Source organism: Neopelma chrysocephalum, unplaced genomic scaffold (assembly GCF_003984885.1).
Source record: "Neopelma chrysocephalum unplaced genomic scaffold, ASM398488v2 Primary Assembly neopelma1_62, whole genome shotgun sequence".
NCBI classification, from domain to species: domain Eukaryota; kingdom Metazoa; phylum Chordata; class Aves; order Passeriformes; family Pipridae; genus Neopelma; species Neopelma chrysocephalum.
The window spans coordinates 3,545,172-3,565,941 of record NW_020897719.1 but is presented as its reverse complement, the minus strand read 5'-3'; positions in this window follow the sequence as shown (position 1 = coordinate 3,565,941).

Below are 20,770 nucleotides of genomic sequence, written 5' to 3'. Positions count from 1 at the left end.
ATGCTACCAAGAAGATATTAGCAGCTGAGTGTCAGAAGGCAGCAATTTGTTCAAATAGCAGTGAGGGACACAGAGAATTTGGGGTAGGAAGGGTCAGGTCTGTAACTTCTTTAATGTTTTAAAATGGCTTTCTTTGACTTGTTAGAGCACTTCTACAGAGATGTAAGATGTAATCAATGCTGGAAATGGAGGAAAAAGACTGAGTTACAATAGTAAAAATCCATTATAAAAGCATACTGCATTGACAAGTTTTGATGGATGTTGGTGCTCAACTCTTTTAAGAACAGAAATATATATGTAAGTGGCAAAATAGAGATTCAAGTGTGTCTTTAAGCAACACAGATTTGAACTTTAGCTGAAAAGATCCTGAACTGAGGTGCTTTACAGGTACTTTTTCTTCTAATCACAAAAGTAATTTTCCCAACACTCAGCCTTTCTCCCTCTTTTCTGTCAGGACTATAACATCTCGTAGCCAACAGGAAACATTAGTATGATGCAGTTCATAAGGGCTAAGATTCTAATGCATATGTAAGGGAAAAATGACCTTTGGATGAGGTAGAGCCTCCAAGTTGGAGAAGAAATGAAGCCTGACCACTGCGGTTTGTAGCTCAAAAGCACAGTTTTCACTAGTCTAGGGCAGTGATCACCTATGGTCTGTAAACAAAATTTCAAGATTCCCAACAGATTCTATGTTATGCCCCAGTCTGTTTGACAGGTTTTAGGGAAAGTTGTTTCATTCAGTCTGGGTAGTGTGTGGGACCAACAACAAAATTGTCAGGAAGTTCAATAACAAAGTTTTACTTGCAAGCTTTAGAGCATTAAGGTAGAATAAGGTACTTGGCACATTTTAAAACAGCATCCAGATAAAGCAAGGCATTTCACAAATTTTAACTTAGTAAACTTAAACCTTAATTTATCCAGATACATCAAGGCATTTACTAAGGCATTGACTGGATTTTTTTTTCTGCCTTACAATGTCATAGAATCATAGAATCAGATGAGTTGGAAAAGACCTCTGAGATCATCAAGTCCAACCCTTGATCCACTACCACCGCAGTTACTAGACCATGGCACTGAGTGCCACATCCAGTCTCATCTTAAAAACCTCCAGGGATGGAGAATCCACCACCTCCCTGGGTAGCCCATTCCAGTGCCTGATTACCCTCTCTGTAAAGAATTTCTTCCTAATATCTAACCTAAACCTCCCCTGGCACAGCTTAAGACCATGCCCTCTTGTCTTACTGATAGTTGCCTGGGAGAAGAGACCAACACCCACCTGGCTACAACCTCCTTTCAGGGAGTTGTAGAGAGTGATGAGATCCCCCCTGAGCCTCCTCTTCTCCAGGCTAAACAAGCCCAGCTCCCTCAGCCTCCCCTCATAGGACTTGTGCTCAAGTCCCTTCACCAGCCTTGTTGCTCTCCTCTGGACCTGGTCCAGCACCTCAATATCCTACCTGAACTGAGAGGTCCAGAACTGGACACAGTACTCCAGGTGTGGCCTCACCAGCACTGAGGACAGGGGAAGAATCACTTCCCTGGACCTGTTGGTCACACTGTTCCTGATCCAGGCCAGGATGCCATTGGCCTTCTTGGCCACCTGGGCACACTGCTGGCTCATGTTCAGCTTCCTGTCAATCCAAACTCCCAGGTCCCTTTGTGCCTGGCTGCTCTCCAGCCACTCTATCCCCAGCCTGTAGCGCTGCATGCGGTTGCTGTGACCAAAGTGCAGGACCCAGCACTTGACCTTGTTGAACCTCATCCTGTTGTAATCAGCCCAACTCTCCAGTCTGTCCAGGTCCCTCTGCAGAGCCCTCCTGCCTTCCAGCAGATCAACATTCCCTTCCAGTTGGTGTCATCTGCAAATTTGCTAATGGTACACTCGATCCCCTCATCCAGATCATCAGTAAAGATATTAAACAGAACTGGGCCCAACACTGATCCTGAGGGACACCACCAGTGACCGGCTGCCAACTGGATGTAGCACCGTTCACCACCACTCTCTGGGCCCGGCCCTCCAGCCAGTTCCTAATCCAGCACAGAGTGCCCCTGTCCAAGCCGTGGGCTGCCAGCTATTCCAGGAGAATGCTATGGGAAACGGTGTCAAAGGCTTTGCTAAAGTCCAGGTAGACCACATCCACAGCCTTCCCCTCATCCACCAGGCAGGTCACCTGATCATAAAAGGAGATCAGGTTGGTCAGACAGGACCTGCCCCTCCTAAACCTGTGCTGCTGGGTCTGAGTTTTGAGTAGAAGAAGTTAGAAAAGAAAGAGAGAAAGAAAGAGAAAGAAAGGATAAGAGAACAAAGATATCACCACCCATGGATCTAGTGACAAGACTTGACTGTTGCAAATTCAATGTCTGTTGTTTAAAGCGATGGTCACAGTCTTGATCCGTTAGGGGTGGCGGAAGCTTGCGAAACACAAATTTCAATACACTTAGGTTTACATGGGAATGCCCATGTACCTCCGCTGGTGAGGGAGTTGCATCACTATGGATCACATGCAGTCCTCTGGTGGAAGGCCCCAGAAATGAGTCTGGAGGCACTTCGAGGGTCTTTGATGGTTTATGACACCTTCGAAGACATGGCAGCTGCCTCTCACATACCCGTAGTTGAGCCATTTATGCCCCATCAGAAGGGACAAATGCCTTCAGCCTTACACATAAATATCCTGATACTTTCCCTGGGTGGGGTGGGGCAGGAGTTTTCACACCTGAGCCAGTTGTGTAAGGGAGCACATTGGCACAATAAAAAGCACTATCCCATCTTGAAGGATCTGCTTCTTATCTGGCTGTTCTTATCTCTTCCTTATCTGGTTCAAAACCCAGCTTCTTACTAAACAAAGGTTGGTTTGTAATGGTCATCCTCTGGTGCTCATGCCCTCTGCACCAGCTGCTTTTGCAAATCGCTTGTTTGAGCCATTAACCATTAACACTTCAGTCTCTCATATCCTAAGAAAGAGGATCTGAGAAAATGGAGTATACTTCCTAGGAGGCTTCCATTTGCTTCAAACATTTCCTGGAATAATTCACTGTCTCACACTCCACTGGTGGTTACATCCCACTGACTTCACTCTTTTTAATAGATATGTCCATTTTCATAGTTAGCTCTGCATTTATATGCATGCATGCTGGGTTGTATAGTATCTGAAGGGAAGGTGCAATGATGAAAGAACTAGGCTCTTTTCAATGATAAGAGACATCAAGCACAAACTGAACACAGGAGGTTCCCTCTGAACATCAGGAAACAGTTTTTCACTGTGAAACAGGTTGTTCAGGAAGGATGTGAAATCTGCGTCCTTTGAGAAATTTATAAGCCCTCTGGATATGGTCCCAGGAAACAGGTTTTAGGTGGCCCTTCTTGAGTGGGGGCATCGGACTAGAAGAGCTCCAGAGTCCTCTTCCAACCTCAACCATTCTGTGATTCTGCAATTCAGTGAAATTATCACGCTTTTACAGGTATTTTGAATGTTTGTCTCACATTTTTCTTGTCTCTCAGTAAAGACACGAAGTAATTCTAATAATGCCTTTACTATAGTTGCAAATAAAACAAAGCCTTCACACCCAGTGGATACTTACTGACATGTAAGTCAAGAGCACTGAGGACAAACATTTTAGATGACCAAAGAATGCTCCAGTGATATGCTTGTGGCTAGAAGTTTCATACCTGCTGCTAGAAAGGTTGTGATAGATTTCTGTGCAAAAAATGTACACTTCACACATACCACCAGCAGCTCTTGGGGAACTATTCACACTCTCAAATACTGCTTTCTGTGTAACACAACTAATCATTGGAAGCCCAGGTTGCCATATGATGTAGTTAAAGAGCATGGGATAGAAACAGAACACATGGACATCGGCAAAGGAAGACTTCCTCCCCACTGGAAAAAGCCTGACCCCACCTCCCCTAGTCCAACGCAAAGATGCTGCTCAGTTAGTCAATGGCTCATTCCAGTGTTTTACTCTGTATGTGGACAGTCTTAGCTTTGGAGAAGTAGGCAGCCAGTGCAAGTCATACTGTTGTCATAGTCCAGTTCAGGATTACCCTTCTCTAGCCACTTCAGGAAAGCTCTTCCCTGTGAACTCCAGCTTCATGACTGAGTCCACCAGGGTACTCAGGAGGTTCAGAACCAGTTGAACATCTATGCTGGAGGTTGCCAAATGCACCTCAATCTTAGGCAGCACCAGGTTAGTTGCTCTCATGGTCAGCTTAAAGGAAGAGTGGAAGCTGGGTGCTGCTGGGGTCCTAAGGTTGGATTGCAAGGTCATCTTCTGCAACCCCAGTCCGTGACTCCAGGGATTGTGAGGTAACAGTATGGGAGACAGTGCAGGGTGTCCCACAGGGAGAATGTTCAGATCTCCAAGACATGTCAGAAGGGATAGAAGACAATCACTTGATTATTAGCAGCATCTAAGAACTGGCAAGCGCTCAAATACACATTTAGGATTGGTATCAGCAACACAACAGATAAACCACAATTCAAGGCACTTAGCAAATGTTAAGAAACACATGAAAATTTCTATGCGTCCTTTCATGACTAATCCCCCAAACTTCTAAGTATGTACACACACACACACACACCCCCCCACACACCCACACACACGCACATGGTTAGGTGCACCGCCCTCCTCTGGGGTGCTGGTTCACCAACACATCCACCTTTGGGAAATGTGAGTGCTCTACATGCACACTACCCACTAATCCACCTACAGATGAGAAAAATGCCCCACAAGCCCCACCACACCCCACAGTCCCCATTGACATCAGCATGCTGGCTGCACACAGTTGGCTCACACCGTCTGGCGGCACTGGACTACTGCTGGCAGCGTTGGTGTCACTCACCAATGCAGGATGATTGGCAAGATTTTATTGCAACGTAGGAGGCTTTGGTGAACATGGCTGAAGGCGAGTGACTGAGAGGAAGCTCAGTTCATTTTGTCTCCTGAGTTCCTCTTTGTCGTGTCAGAGTGATTCCAGCTGGCTGGAGCTGCTGCAGCTCAATCATGATGTTGAGAAGAAAGACATGTTGCTTCCAGAAAACCCACCCTCAAACACTGTAAGGATGACTTAAGATAGACCTCAAATGCTCTTGGACATCTGTACAGAATAAGTGTGTCATACTCTGATTCATATAGATGTGGGCAATGAAGAAACAGGGTGCAGCATAAGAGATCAGAAAGACATCTTCAGTCAGGGGAGCAGGGGTGAAGAGTGCTACAGCAAGAGCTGCAGTGAGGATCATGTCTGCAGCTTATGCCAGCTGACACTTGTGAAGTTGATGAGTTGTGAGCCCAGAGTAAAAGCACTGGCACATTCCCTGCAGAACCCAATTCCAGAGGCAATGTTCTCAGCTGCAGGTTGAGGATGAGGGCACATGCTGAGAAATACTGAAAATTAACTGATCAAGACAACCAACAGTTTAGGAAACAAGTTACAGCAGCACATTGAACTTGTAGTCTTTCCTCTCCTCCATACTAATCAGTCACTTGTTCCAAGGCTGTCAGGGTTCTCTCTCAGAACCTCTGTACCCCATCCTTGCTTACAGAGTTTTCAGGTGTTCTTTTTTTAAGGAAAAAGAAGAATTGAATTAACATGCTGAATGGAAACTGTCACTCAGTCTCAATTCTTGGCTGTTGCATCTTGTTCTCTGAACCTCTGCTTGCCTTGCCTTGTTAAAGAATAAACTCTTCGGGAAAAGAACTGTTCAAACCCTTGGGTTGTAGTGAGAAGGATCAGTTTCTCAACTGGGCACAGAATTACTAATAACAAAAATATCCTTTTTCTGATTTACACTTGACAGTTTTCAGAAGTCATCGTCTTGTGCACAAGTTATGTGGTTATGGGTGAAAAAAATAGCTTATATCTATTTACATGAGTGATGATACATTGTCAAGTAAAAAAATGTAATTAGTGATAATGTATGAATTGAATAGTATTCCATGCTTTGGTGTTCAGACACTGATTTATGATTTACAAAAATAGCTTATAGCTATGATCTCCATGCTGCTGTTATACCAAACCAATATTTCATCTCAATCTGTACATCCCCTGGGAATTTAAGAGCCATCTGAGCATGCAATCATCCAGAAAAGGAGAAAGCATTGCTTTTATGTCATGGTTTATTTTCCTTCCTTAACTCCAATTTCTGCCTTGAAGTTAGACCAGCTAAAAATGAGTTGTGCAAATGTTGTTTCTTTGCACTTTGTGATGTCTCTGACAAAATGATCTTTAAATTCCATTTCCAGAGGAATAGTACAGGTTATGCTTAACAAAAGTAAGTTTCAAAAAGTACAGTAGGAAACATTATATTCTGTCTGATATCAGTTGAAAGCTTAAAATCAATGACACCTTGCATCAACATTGGCAAAGACAAAGCAGAGCTTTTTGTCTGAATCAGCTACACTTCAGAAGTTAAAATTGAAAGGAAAATGTATTCATACCTCACTATATTTAATTTTGCAAACCTAAACCTGGCTCCCATAACTTTCAGTCATTTAGGAAGCTTTATGCACACCCACTATGTTTCATAGTTTTGTGTAGGCATTAGAGAATACTGTGGCATTGTTTGCTCCTGGTTCCATTCTCTGAGGGTTGCAGGAACAATGCCTTAGGTTTGAGCCTCCAGGTCGCAGTTCAAAATTTTGGACCTAAAAACTCAAGGGGAAATGAAGGGCCAAGCCCTTGATGTTTCAGAGTTGCACTGTGATAAAACACAGCAGTGTAGGGTTGTATTGACAAGGCCTCAGAGTAACCAAGCTCAGCCCACGGGGGCTATTGTCACTCTGGATCCCCACATGGCTGGCTTCTGCAGAGATCTCTGAGCCTGAAGGAACTGGATGTGACAAAGCAGAGGGAAGGCCCAGACTGACGTTCTGGGCTCATCATAAACCTTGGACTGGTCGGCATTTTAAGAGGATGAACATGAAAATAGGTCTCATTTGTATTCTGCTGTTTTCCAGTAGTATATGAAGAGTCTGCATTTGCACACAAATTCCCTTTGGGAGTTGAACTGCTTCTGTAGTTCTCCTGAGGATGATGTGGAAAATGGAATAACTGCATTTGAATTTTAAATTTCTTGTATTACATGGGAATTAGGCTTTACTGATAGTGCTTTAGATGCCCTAAATGCTGGCACTAGCTTTCTTAAAGCACACTTCACAACCACTTCATATGCAGGTATATCAGCTATCACATATGATATGACATATGAAGAAACTGTCATGGAGGACTTTTCATACATTCAGCCCCTGTTAATGCAGAGGGTAAATCAATTCGGGTTTTTTGTTGTGGTTTTGGGGGTTTTTTGACAGTCAGTGTCTTTCTGTGGAAAAAATAATATGCAATAAGCACTGTGAGTGGGATGACCAACCAGACCTAAATGGATAATTCTTATTTGATATTCCCATCTAATGCGTGGTTCACTTGGCAATCACAAGGTCTGGGTATCTTTTAATACTGTTTCTTGGATGTGATTATGATATATTGTGCATACAAGTAAAAATTAAATGCTTTCACTAATAATGTTTTTAATTCAGTTATATCTTTTTTCATCTCTCTTCTAATTTTGAAGATACTTGTTATATGAATATTAGTATTCTTCCTAATCCTGGTATTAAAAAATACTTGTTATTTTAATGTGCACAATGACATCCACAGAACAGAAAAAACACACTTTTTCTACTGCCAGTTGGTTCTTCACCAGCTTGTTTTGCAACAGATATAAAGAGCTCTGCCATACAGCCATGCAGGGAAACTAATTTCATCAGTAGGCATGGAAGTGTAGTTGCCAGGTTTTTGCAAGCCAAAATCTCATGACACCTCTTTTTTGGGAGGATCAGCACAAGTCAGAACATCTCCTTTATTCCTTGGCTAATCTCAACATTTAGTGAGAACACGCAAAAGTAAGAACCACCCTAAGAATTTATAACTTTACTTGGCAAGTGAAGAGGTATAAGAAATACAGCCGAGCCAGCAAGACTTCTAAGTTCTACTGTGATAGATCTTACCAAGAGAAAGTACTGCAAAGCTGTCAATATCTGCTTGTAAACAGTAGAGCTTGAAATAGGGAAAATATGGGTTTTGCCCTGTCAGAATGGCACGAAGACTTGGCTGAAGCCCTTGACTGGCCTATCCATCTGGCTGATGTGAGAAATGAGATATCGATTTTTCTGATACTGTACAATCAGAAACTTAGAGAAGCCACAAAGCTAGCAAACAACACAGTTTATTACACTCTAAATGAAATGTTGGAAAACTTTTGCAATACACATCTTTCTATTTACCAAATACAACTGAATTCACATTATTAACCAAAGAAATGTAGAACACACACTGCTAGATTTGTTTCTGGTGAGAATTGACGTAGGCAGGAACTGGCTTATGTGCTACAGCTTCCCATGTTACAGATTATTTGTTCCCTGAAAGGAAATAATTCCTTTGTTAAAACTAAGCTGTAAATCTGCAATTTTTCAGAATCACTCAATTAAATTAGAAACACAGTTGCTGCTCATTTCAAGGAAATGAGTGCATCCAAATCCCTTCTGTATCCTTGAAATTATCAATCTAAGCATCAATCTAAGAATGGTCTGTTATGTAGAAAATAATGCACAAGAGAAAATCAGAGTGGAAAATATAATTTATTATATATTGTATTACATTACATTACATTATATTATTTTATGAAATCACAAGGTAAAGTCAAGAGTACCTTTAGGTACTTGCAAGAAATTAAGATCTCAATATAAATATCAATAAATTAAGATACTTCATTCTTTCTACTCAAAGTCACTAACCTACAAGAGTCAAAACAGAGTAGTCTGAAGATCAAGAAACATTAGTGGGAACAAGAACAACATGCTGCTGGCTACAATATTTGGCACCAGTAATGAGTTTGCATTATATTATCTCTGCTAGAGAGACATGGTGGCTCTAAACTTTCTTAATAAGCCAAAAAGTCCCAGAGGGCTGTAGTTTCCCATAGGAAAAATATCCTTTAATCATAGACCATAACTTCTAATGATAGACCAGCACTCATATCCTAAGCATCTGTTCTGCTGACTGCCATTACTTTAAATAGCGACAACATTAGCCTGTCTGCATTTAAATAAGCAAGAGGATAAATACGCCTTTTTTCAGTTTCCAAAACTGTTACCAGTGAGATGGACAAAACACCAATGGGACGGCCACAGTGAAAGGCATGATCCCAGGAGGAACTGCCTGCCCCTGGCCCCCACAGGCTGCAGGCAGTGAGCCGTTCTTCTTGGAGCACAGTGGAGAACATGATGCTGTTCCTGACGAGTGGCTTTCTGGGAGTTGTTTCAGAGCAAGCCAGTTCAAAAGTGGGAACGCTACTCAATATTCCCCCAGAAAACCCCAAACATAAATGCAGAGTGATCCTGACCCTGCAATCATATGAGAGAAGATAAAACAAGCAAAACCCAAGCCCAGCAACTCACATAAATAACCCTCACAATGAAGGCACAAGAAACAAGCTTCATCATCTCTACATGCATCTAATGTGAAGAAAACGTGAGAGATGGAATCCAATATTGACCAGCACTAACCTGAGAATGTGTGCAACCCCCTTCTCTGTGTCTTAGAGGTTTTCGGTCAGGGCTGTGTACCCCATCCTGAGGCTTATGCTGCCTAACCAGGGTCTGTGGGTACATCCTGGGCACATCATGCACATTCCCTGTAATGAAGTTAGAAAATGCACAATCCCTTCAAACCTCGTTTGCAGGTCCCCTGCAGGTCCAGATTGTGTCTGTGCCCCATGAAGGCAGGTGGAGACTTCCAGTGCCCATACCACCCTAGGAATGTCCACCAACTCAGCAGTGGTTTGTCAACAGGCATTAGGGCTGAGATTTCTTCTTCTTCGCTGGATTGTACAGTTGGGTTTCCTTTTCTTGTAGGTAGGTCCTGTCAAAACCAAGAAAGAGTGAGGGCTTTCCCAGGAAGAGGAAATAGATATGCATCTTTTTTTTACCTGAAATACTGTGTCCAAAACACTCACTGCCTTGATGAATAGCCCTTACTCTGTTTTGTTGTTCAGAAGAGTGCAACTCTTTAGCTACAACCTGTTCTGTCCTGAAAAGCTTCACTTGACACTCGCTTCCTTCTACTGAAGCATTTCCATTTTTCTTTAAAAAATCTGTATATCAATGAGAGGTTCATAAGAACATCTTCTCTGGCTCATTTTCAGTGACATTTTTTGTCAATACAGAGTTCACTATAGTTGACTTCTGATGAGAGCTTATAGCCACAATAACCATGTAAGATCCAACACGAAGTCCTTCTTAGCCAAAAGTCATTTAGTGCAGTCTTGGATAGCAGAGGGTAGGGAGTGTGGGGTTACATGACAAAAGCTGCTCACACACCCTCAAAGAACACCACAGCTTGGGGAGCCCCCATAACTCCCTGATCAGCACCTCTTGGGATGTCACAGGGGCCACTGGCCCATGAAAGTCTCATCTCTGCAGACCCAAAGTCACGATGGCTGAGCGACAGGGGTGGACCATGGTGCGCCCATGGTGCTAACGCAGGTCACAGTGAGGGTGTGTTTTCAGTGCTTGTGCCTGGTCAGCACCAAGCTAGACCAGCTGGTAAGTGAGGCACCTGGCCTGGGGGCCAAGGAGGAATGTCTCTGGGAGTGAGGCACGTGGATTCATGATCTGGAGGTAGGGAGCTGTGGCACGTTCCTCACTCTGGGGCTGTCGGATTCATCACTCCTCAACAGGAGTGGCTTACTTCAGCCCTTGCTTTTGAGACGGTCAAAGGCATCTTCCAAGTATATAGATCAGGTCAGACGTAACTGATAAGATGCTTGTTTTGGCTCCCATCAAGGCTTCAGCAGGAGCTAGGTGCTGAGCTGTCTAGCACATCTAGTCTGATATGTTAAACCCAGTCTATTTGTTTGGAAGGTATGCGTGTGTTTGAATGTGTCTCAGCTGTACTTCCAAATAGAATATTAAACAATATATCAGGATGGCATAGTTTCAAATGAACACTTCCAACAGTGTAAAGAAAGTCAGATGCCTTATGTTCCTTATGACTTATTGTCCAGCAAAGATATGCCAGGAGGATTTCTCTCTATTTTCCAGTCTGGTGTTGCTCACTTCTATTGAGTTGTGATGCCATTTTTTCCCCTCTAGCTTTCAGATTCAGGCCTAAAAATGTATTTGTTCTACTAGGTTTGGAGTCATAAATAATTGAAATGCTGCAAGATATGGAAGTTTTGATTGGTTGATTTCTACAGCGAGGAGAGTGAAGTGGTTGTGACCTTCTGGCTCTATCTGTGACAAGCATATAAGTGGGAGGTAAGAAGGAGGCTCAAAAGCATGCCACTACATGGAAAATGAGCCACTCCTCTCATTCTTGCAATGTATAGTCTCTACCAAAAGCCCTGTTGGCTTTTCCAAATATTCCTGACAGACTTGTTTGGTTAGGTTTGGTTTTAGTGGTCAGAGAACATGAAAGCAATGCAAGACTAATGAGTAAAAACATTGTGCATACAGTGCCAGGAAACTCAACGGATAAACACCTGCAACACAGAAAAACAAGACCAGGGAAAGGAAAATGGAGGACGAAAAGTGCCCAAGCTGAGCCTTTGGTTTGTTCTTCTGTCCCACCAATGGCCCTCAAAGAAAGATGAGCAGTTCTTCAGATAGAAGTGAAGAGAATAAGTCCTTTGGTTTAATTGTGGTGCAGAATCAGCTCCCTTCTTGGTCACTTGTGCTGCCTGTGTAAGTTCATGCCCTCTACAGGGTTCACTGGCTTTAAATCTTCGAGTCAAAGTAAATCACTTTTGATCAGAAAGGGAGGACCAGGTTCCTTACCTTCCTGTTATCACCTAAACATGGGAGAGACTATTATAATAACAGCCACCATGATGCCATTGTTTCTGCTCATCTGCACTGATCAAATGCTTTCAAATGATTTATTAATTATGAAGACAATTTTAAGCCTAGTGTCAAGTATGTTGTTCTTTTTGAAAAATCAAACCACACTATATTAAGCATGAATTGTATAGAATTTTTTACATTGTTAGCTCTTGATGCATACTAGGAAATGCACTTTGCAATAAGTCCTTAGTGTCAATTTTTTATTAATGCTTCCCCTGTAATTCTGCATTTGTTTCTAGTGTAGATTGGAAGTAAAATGAGAGTTCTTCAGTGACTGATACAACATTTTTCAACCTTCACAGATGTTAACGAAAGACTCTGTGGCCCAGTGAATAAAAGCTACTTAGTAAGTTAAAAATGACACTAAGATTATATCCCATGCAGATTTTTTTAAATTAAAAATTATTTATTAAAATGTTGCTATCTTCCTGTAAGACAATATTTAAAAAAATATTTAGCAGTCCATGAATGAAATAGGCAAGTGCACGATCAGTTGCCGTTCTGTTATTTGATTAGCTCTAAAGCTGTGTGGGTTGGGAGCGCTGACAACCTGTTGTCACTGGGCCCTTGGTCTGTGGCATTCAGCTTTCTGTCTCCTCAGAGGCATCCACTAAAGGACATTTGAAAGTCCTAACCACAGCACTCGGGGGCACGTTTATGGTAGGTCCTTCCTCTTGTCTACCACATACCTTATGGTAACTGGACATCCAAGAATGCAAGTGTCCTGGGCAAAAAAGAAACCAAGCTGAAGACAGCATGGCTAGGCTCTAGGCACTCAGCGAGAAGGAGAGAGGTCTTTTTTTAATCAGATTAAAAAAGAAGCATAGGGAAAAAGAAAAAGGGGAAAAAAAGGAAATTCTGCACACAGAAATGTGCAGGGGGTAATGGATGGGCACTTGCTTCCTGGGCAAGTGAAGAAGGAAACGGAGAAGGGTCTTATACTCCAGGCTCCTCTATCCCAGAAGAGCACTGAGACATGCCACTGCAACACAGCTTGGCTGAATACAACTTCTATTTAGTCAGGTAATTCTAGCGTGTCCCAAGCAGCCCTTGAAATCAAACATTCATCTTATTCATTATTATCATACTGCTTTCTGAAAATGTACAATGTTGATGCAAGCATTTCAGCAAAAAAATTCTCAAGTTCTATTCATTTCTTCAGGATAAACAATGTCTGATATATACCTTACAAATTCAGGTCATGATAAATGACTTTGTTTTAACATAATATGTCGCCATCCCACATCAAAAACATTGCTAATTCTAATAATACACATTATCCAGTGAGCTTATGTATCTATTTCTATTAAATACATTGAAAAAATGTTTGCTGCTTTAATGGGGTACGTATGTAAAACTACAGCATGGGCCAAGTAGGAAAGCAATATAGATTTGAGGAACTACTACTGTGCAGAGCTAAAGGTGCAAGTGATGAAGAAATTGGACTCAGAGTTAAAAAGCAGTTTTATCCCAGAATAAATGTAAATGAGTTTTCTTCTGCCTCAGGTGCTTTGGATATTTTTTTCTGGGTTTGAAGCTATAATTCTGACCATAAAGGAGGGAAATTATATGCAGCGCATAAAGAGGATAAAAAATTTGTTCCATTTGAACTTTTGCCTATGAACTAAATGGGACATGGATCAGCTCAGGCTGCATAACGAAGTGCAGTTAGGAAATGTTAGCTATGTTAATGGGCAAGCAGACATTTATCAGGGAACCTCTGGGAAAGTAACCTTCTTGCTAAGCCATTGAAGATACCCCAACAGTAACTGGGGGCACCAAGGCATACAATCGGACCAACTGGACCCCTCTTTTCACATCCATGGTGTTTCAGCTACATGTCTCTGAGTCTTTCTTGTTCTTTGTGTCAGTAATTTTTTACATAGTTGCCCCTAATTGTGCACTCTTTGAAAATCTGCCCCCTATCAAATGGATCCTTTCCTTTGGGACATTTCAAAGGACACGGCCAGGGCCTTCCTGACACTACCAACCCAAGCTCCCTCTCAGAAACCAGACCACCTTTAAAACAGATTTGACTTCTTTTCTTTTTGCCTCAGTCAAACAGACTAACTTTATTTCTAGTTGACATAATTTTCAGGTTTATATATATTTATAGCTTCTTTGAACATCATCCCTGTGGAGAAAGTGATGGAAGAGCATGTCTGCACTGTGCCAGATATGATGTGTAAGTGCTCCAACCATGCTAAAAAAACATGGGTTAATAGCACTTCTTCATTTAGCATGTGAGTAAATATTTCAGGTCCCTGGTCCTAAGATGAGGAAAATGTCTCCACAGACTTCTCTGGGTCTTGGATCCACTCCCTGATGTCTGTTTGGTATCTCCTTGGCTGAAGGTCACAGCCCCTCAAGACAGCAAGCTACCAGTTGGCAGCATCTGTGGCAGCTCTCCTACTGCTGCCAGGCCTCCATGGCAGGGGGATTTTATCAGAAGTAGGTGCATTTAACCCACACCAGTACTGAGGGTGTGGCTAGACAGCCACAGACAGTGACCATGTGAAGACCTTGAACCACAGTGCAGTAGCTGCCCCCTAACCCACTGTAAGGAAGCCTACAGAGAAGACAGCTGTACTAGAGCAAAGAAGAGGTCAGCAGCCTCCCTAAACTGCTCTGCACCATCATCTGAAAATATGTTTAGTTGCCTTTAATCAGTTGTGCAACGTCTAAAGCTCAGCACCAGAAGTTTTTCAGTGAAGGATACTTTTTCATCCTGAGGAAGTTTTTTAACAGCTGACCAATATCCACACTATTCAGTCAGTGCCTTCTCAGAATTTTCTGGTGTAGATCAGTACAGCACTTGGTAAACATAGTATAAATTCACTTCTATGTTTTCCCCTGATCTTGCTTTCACTAAATCTAGGGAAAAATTTATTACCTAATTCACTTGAAACCATTCTGTATATTTATCTTTGAACATGAGAAGCATTTTGGTTACAGTGAAATTTCTGGTTCTCTATTTTCTTACAAATGTCCATGTGTCCAAAATGTGCTTTGATTCACACTATGTAGGTAATGGGTGCAGTTGACCTTGTACTGATTGATTTTTCAGAATCCAGGTTTATACTTATGAAGTAGATTAATGCAAAACTGCTGGAACACAGCTGCAGAACACAATAAAACACAGAAACTATTAAAAATACTAAATCAAACATAACTTTGTATTCTCTAGTATTTATACTGGGCCAAAGCTCTCTGTAGGATTTTCTTCTGCTGACCAGGTGTGTATGGAAGGATATATTTCATATGTGAACCTTAAATACTAATAGCTAAAAAAATTCAAATCCAAAAGCTGAGAAGCTTTATGTGCAAGTGGATACTACCCACAAGAAGCAATTCAAATACATGAAGCATGCACAAATCACTTGAAAGCTATACAAATGACAAAAACTTGCTATATAAGAAATAAAAAGATCAAGTAAATGGGCTGTATAAATGTCTGAATATCTACAGCTTTGCTGGGAACTGATGACACATTTTAAATTTTGGTGTAAGAAGATTCAAGAAATTAGATCTGTGAGCATGAGGGTGCAAACTGGCAGATTTTGGAGGATGCTTCTGTTAAAAAAATCCCACAACTGGATTCTTGGTTTAGTTTAATCCTCATTCAAAAGGAAAACTAAGATAATTAGAATTTCAGCAACCACTTACTCAGATTGGTTCAATTCCCAGAACAGTGGAAAACGCAGAGAGTCTGAACTGTAAAAACTTGAACTAAAGTAAGAATTTGGCTACAAATTTATCCAAATTCAATGAAATTAATTCCAGTTTGTTAGGAACATATAAAATGCACAGTGGGAATATATATAATTTATTTTTTGTAAAGGGATGGTTAACACTGGCTAAAACCCCTAAAGCAACATGAGTGACCTCTAGCCTAAGGAGTGAAAAATTCCATGTAAGAAAGTTTGATGACATGGGAGAATAAAATCACCAGTGCTGTGCTGAGACAGGTCAACACAGTAATCTGCCAGGTACTGATACTGGCGCCCATGGATGAGATTCATGCGGGAGCAGCACATCATTCCCCTCATTGTAACAGGGATGTTAAAAGAAAGTGCTTTTGCTGCTGAGGATGGAGGCTGCCCAGAGTAGGCAGGGACTGTGGTCATTGTGCAATGTGTTTTTCTGATGTGTTGTACTGGTTGTGGTAGGATCACAGGCTGGTTTTGGGTTGCATTTCTCTTTCCTTTGAAGACAACAGGACCTGAGCAGCCTCTCAAGTTTACCAAGCGAGGAAAGAATAATTTCTTCCTCACCTGCTGTGTTCTTCAAAGGAGCATCAGGGCCCATCAAATGTAATTATTACCAAATGGAAACTTAAAACGGAAAAGCAGCCTAATTTAAAAAAGATCATTTAAGTAATATCAGTATTACTCACTCAGCTGGCCACTGGCAATGTCTGCAAGGCAAAATTTTCACACTGTCTTCCTTAACTGGCATTTGATATCCATTTCTCACCAGCCCAACCCAGCTGGGCAGGAGAAGAGGAGCTGCTCAGTCCAGGCCATGTAGGTGCCAGCTGCAAAGCTGAGTCCACAGGCATCTCCCCAAAGAAGTCCCACAGAGGGAAAGCTGGCCATGGGATGGGGCTTGGTCTCAGCTGACTTGGGTAACTTCTGCAGAGCCATGTGATCATGAAACACAAAAGCTGTGAGAGAACTGCATTTTGAGGTGTGTTTGTGAGCGCTCACATTTTGTTCATGGCAAGTGGGAATGAGGCAAACAAGATTTTTGCCTTGGAAAGCTGGGTCATTCTGTCACAGCTTATGGAGGACCCAACTATACATAGCTAATAAAATAGCAGCACTGCACATTTAGGATTACACCTTTAGGTAGATGGTGCTCCCCCCACCTCTGCTAGACTGGTGCCTGCAAGCTTGCCTTGGGAAGGAGGCTCCAGCTGTGGTACAGTGCCTGCTTCAAAGGGGGCCAGTCCCAACCTGCTTTGTGATGGTCCCAGGCATTTTTTACATTTTCACCAAAGGCACTAAGGAAACTAAACAGGAAACAGCTGTGGTTCACTCAGATGAAATATCCAAAAGCAGCAACAGATGAGGAGCTTCTTGTGAAAACTAAGGTAACCATGCAAAGGCTGCAACCCTCTTCTTGTTCAGATCAGCAGGCATTAAAAGAGGGGCAGGACCGAGTTAGCATGAGTGGGTTTGCTGTTTTTGTTTTCTATTTTGTCCCCTCTCCTCTCCATGAAATTGTCTTCCCTCCCCAACACAAAATTGTACTTAAGGCTTTACTTTTTTCTGTTGTTCCATTTAAACAGATGCTCTACCTGTGGTGATGCAGTTCTAGTTATTCTGGTTTTCAGGTATGACTCAGTCATAAAATAAGCCCTTAAAGAGTTTTATTTTATGGTTCCAAGCAATACTGCTGATACATAAATGACATACTGGGAGTTACATTTGAAGCCTAAAATGAGATTACTGAAAAAACAAATTTTAGGATGAAGCATAGTTATTGAGTTTGGCTCTCTTATACCTGAAATATATGAGATCAATAGATTGTTATGGTTTGTAGTAGTTAAAGTTTCAAGTTACATAAATTATCTGTGAACAAGTTAGTACAACATAGGGTTGCATATCTCCTGCTATTGTAAACAATACCTGTTTGGTATTTTCCAGACTATGTAAACACTGGCAATAAGAAAATACTGATTAGTGCAGATCTAGGTGAATAAGTGATTTCAACAACTGATTTTTTGTTTTCATCATTTTGCATTAGCATCTTACTGACAAAAGGAAAAAAGTGAAATACAGTAACATGCTAGTGGCCCTTCACACAGCTGTTAAACAGCCACAGAGATCTGAGAAACAGCTTTTAACATTTTCTTTTCAGGCCCTCTCTAAAATGCTTCTCCTTAATAAAAAATCCAGTGATACACTTTGTCTTTTCCCCCAGGACAGAGATTTGACGACTATGCTAAAGCAACAAGACATTTTTAATTTTTAATTAGAAATCAAAACAGCAACAGGAGAGACAGCCAGGATTGTGACTTAGTGAATACAACGGTGACTTGGGTGGAAGACATGACTGCAGTGGGCTTTTTACCAGTACACTGAAAAAGAGACACAGGCTACCCACTCAGGAGATGCCAGAGTTGCTCTAGTCTTCTTACTCATGTTACTCTGAAACATTTTCTTCATAGAGTTGGCAAAAGCTAGCTAGTGAATTTTAGCTTAAATTATTAACAGGTTTGGGAACAAGTTAAACTGCATTTGCCTGTAAGTAAGTTACACTATTAAAAAATAACTAGCAGGGCCCTACTTTAAAGCTACTGCTATTTTTATCTGAGAAATCAAGGGACTTCCCTACTGTTGAGAGGCCGTGTGAGTTGAGCACTGCCATTTGCTGCAGCGGCATTCTCGTTCACTTTGGGGAATCTGTGGAGGAGGAGATCCTACCCCATACACATCCTGCAGTTGAAGTCAGCAGAATCTGGGCTCTGTGGCTCATGAGATTGCTCTTCTCTGAGGTGACCGAGGGTGAACCTGCTATAGGCCAATGGAGTTAATGGTAAGACCCTATGCTGGAAATTAAGGAGGGCACTTTTACAGCCCTCCATAAACACACACAGCCCTGCACAAACACACATTTTTAGGCATCCTATAAAAATGCAATGGCTACTATTGACCTGGTAAATTTGTGAGTACCAAAAATTTGCAGGTGCCCAGTTAGGTCCCTTTTCAATGGCTGCTGCATTTTGTCAACCTGTTTCACCATAGCATTGAATTCAGCATTGTAACTGAAGATATCTCTGCTGTTTTATCTGTAGGTCTATTAACTTAGGGCAATTACTCTGCAGAGAGGTGACAATTCCTTTATGGAAGTTATTGAATTCTGGTACTGCAAACAGTGCATCAATAATGAAAGGCCAGTAAGAGAGCACAATGTACCTGCATCATTCAGAAATGTATTTTTTTATGCACTATATTGTCTGACAGATAATTTAGGCCTGGAAATTAGACATCAATTTTTAATAATATTTAAATTTACTTTTCAAGGAAAATTAAAAACATGAGCTACTAATTACTGGCTTGGCTGAACAGGAGGCAGATGGGGAAGAAGGGGTGAAAGGGAATGAAAATGAGGGTCACTGACATGTCTCCCAACTGATTAGTAACCTTGAACACTGATAAATTAAACAATATTCACTGAACCCATTCTCATTTTTTATTTAGCAGAGACTTCCAGCTTTGTTCAGAAGTATGACTTCTGCTCTTTACATACATGTAACGCTGAGTGTCTCTCCAAGGATTTGATTCAAGTTTTGATTATTACCTTGTGTCTCAGTTTTTTGCGTCTCAGTTTTTTGCTTCTTAGCCTTTTAGTGTACTGTGCTTTACAAACCTACAATAGCAGAAAGATCCTCCAACACTCAGGTCAGGGTAGGTAACAATAGAAAAGTGGTGTTTGTTTTCCATCTATACACGATTTTAGTTTTGATTAAAAGCTGGGATTAAACACCAGTATTATTCTGCCTTTGAGAAAGGATTGAGAAAATAAATTTGGAGATAATTTTCCTTCCAGTTCTCACATTTGTTACAGGTCTAAAACCGATGTCGGAAGATGCACTGAACCAGATTAGGGCAGAGACACTTGTCTCACCCGTAACTTTTCTATCCACTGACCCAAAATAGGAATGCTCACAACTCTTCTGTAGATATCTGCCTCTACCAGCTCCACTGCTTTTCTTCAGAGCTTTCTGCAGCCTTTGCCAGAGCCCAAGGATTCTGTTTCTCTTTTCAAAAAAAGAACTCTGGTCTTCATTCATTCTCTATGTCTATCTTGTACCTATTCTTGAATGAAATTGCAGTGCAGTTCTTAAATGGTAACAACTTCTGCTAAACTTTCTCTCAGAAACAGGTATCTAGCTGCTGCTGAAATCCACTGGAGATGTGTCTCAGCATCTGAGGGGAAAACATGACCTCCTGACAATTACTAGCGAGCAAGAAAACATGGTAGAGAAAGCAGCTTGTTTTTCAGGGAGCTAACTCTCTTCTTTAAAAACTGTGATTGCAGCTTGCCAGGAATGGGACAAAACACTAAAAACTCTTGAATACCTGTTATTTATGGAATAAGTGAAGAAAAGAGTTTACTTGGTCTAAGAATCTTTGTAACTTTAATGGTTAAATGTAAACTACCCATTTGGCTCTTCTTGCATTTTTCTTTTTTTAGATTTTTAGTTTCTTTGGTTTGTTTATATTATTTGCATTCAGTGGCCTAGCATCTCTTGCATTCCCTAAATCAAAAACATCCAGTACTCAGTAGACACTACGGTTCAAGGGAATATCTACCAGATACATGGGGTTTCATGGGATTACTTTGATCTCTTGCTGTATGTAAAACACTGTGAAGTAGCACCTGTTCGCAGGAAATTGTTCTGTTTTGTAAAACCACATACATGGACTTGCATTGTAACTTAATAATACACAGGGGTAATATTAATGGAAGTTTTGCCTGTCCAGGTTGCATGGCAGCCTACTGAACTGGTCAGGGAGATGCTGAAGAGCAGCAAGGCACTTTGAAAAGAACGTGACCACTAAAGCAGTTTTTAAACAATGCTGTTATCTTGGGCAGTTTCCTTCTCTCTTCTTTGCCTCCACTGTTCATGATGCGTTCCTTACAAATTCAGCCTTTTCAGGCAATTTGTAAGCATTGTTTTATTTTTATTTCTCTTTGAGAATAACATAGCTTTGGTCACATAACCTCTTTTATTTATTGCCCCAACAGAACACCAGTGAAAATCAGGTTTGCATATTGAAGTAATCCCCATGCATTAAGATACTTCACACAAACAATAAAAACAGCTGCAGAGCTTACAGAAAACAAACCAACCCATGGC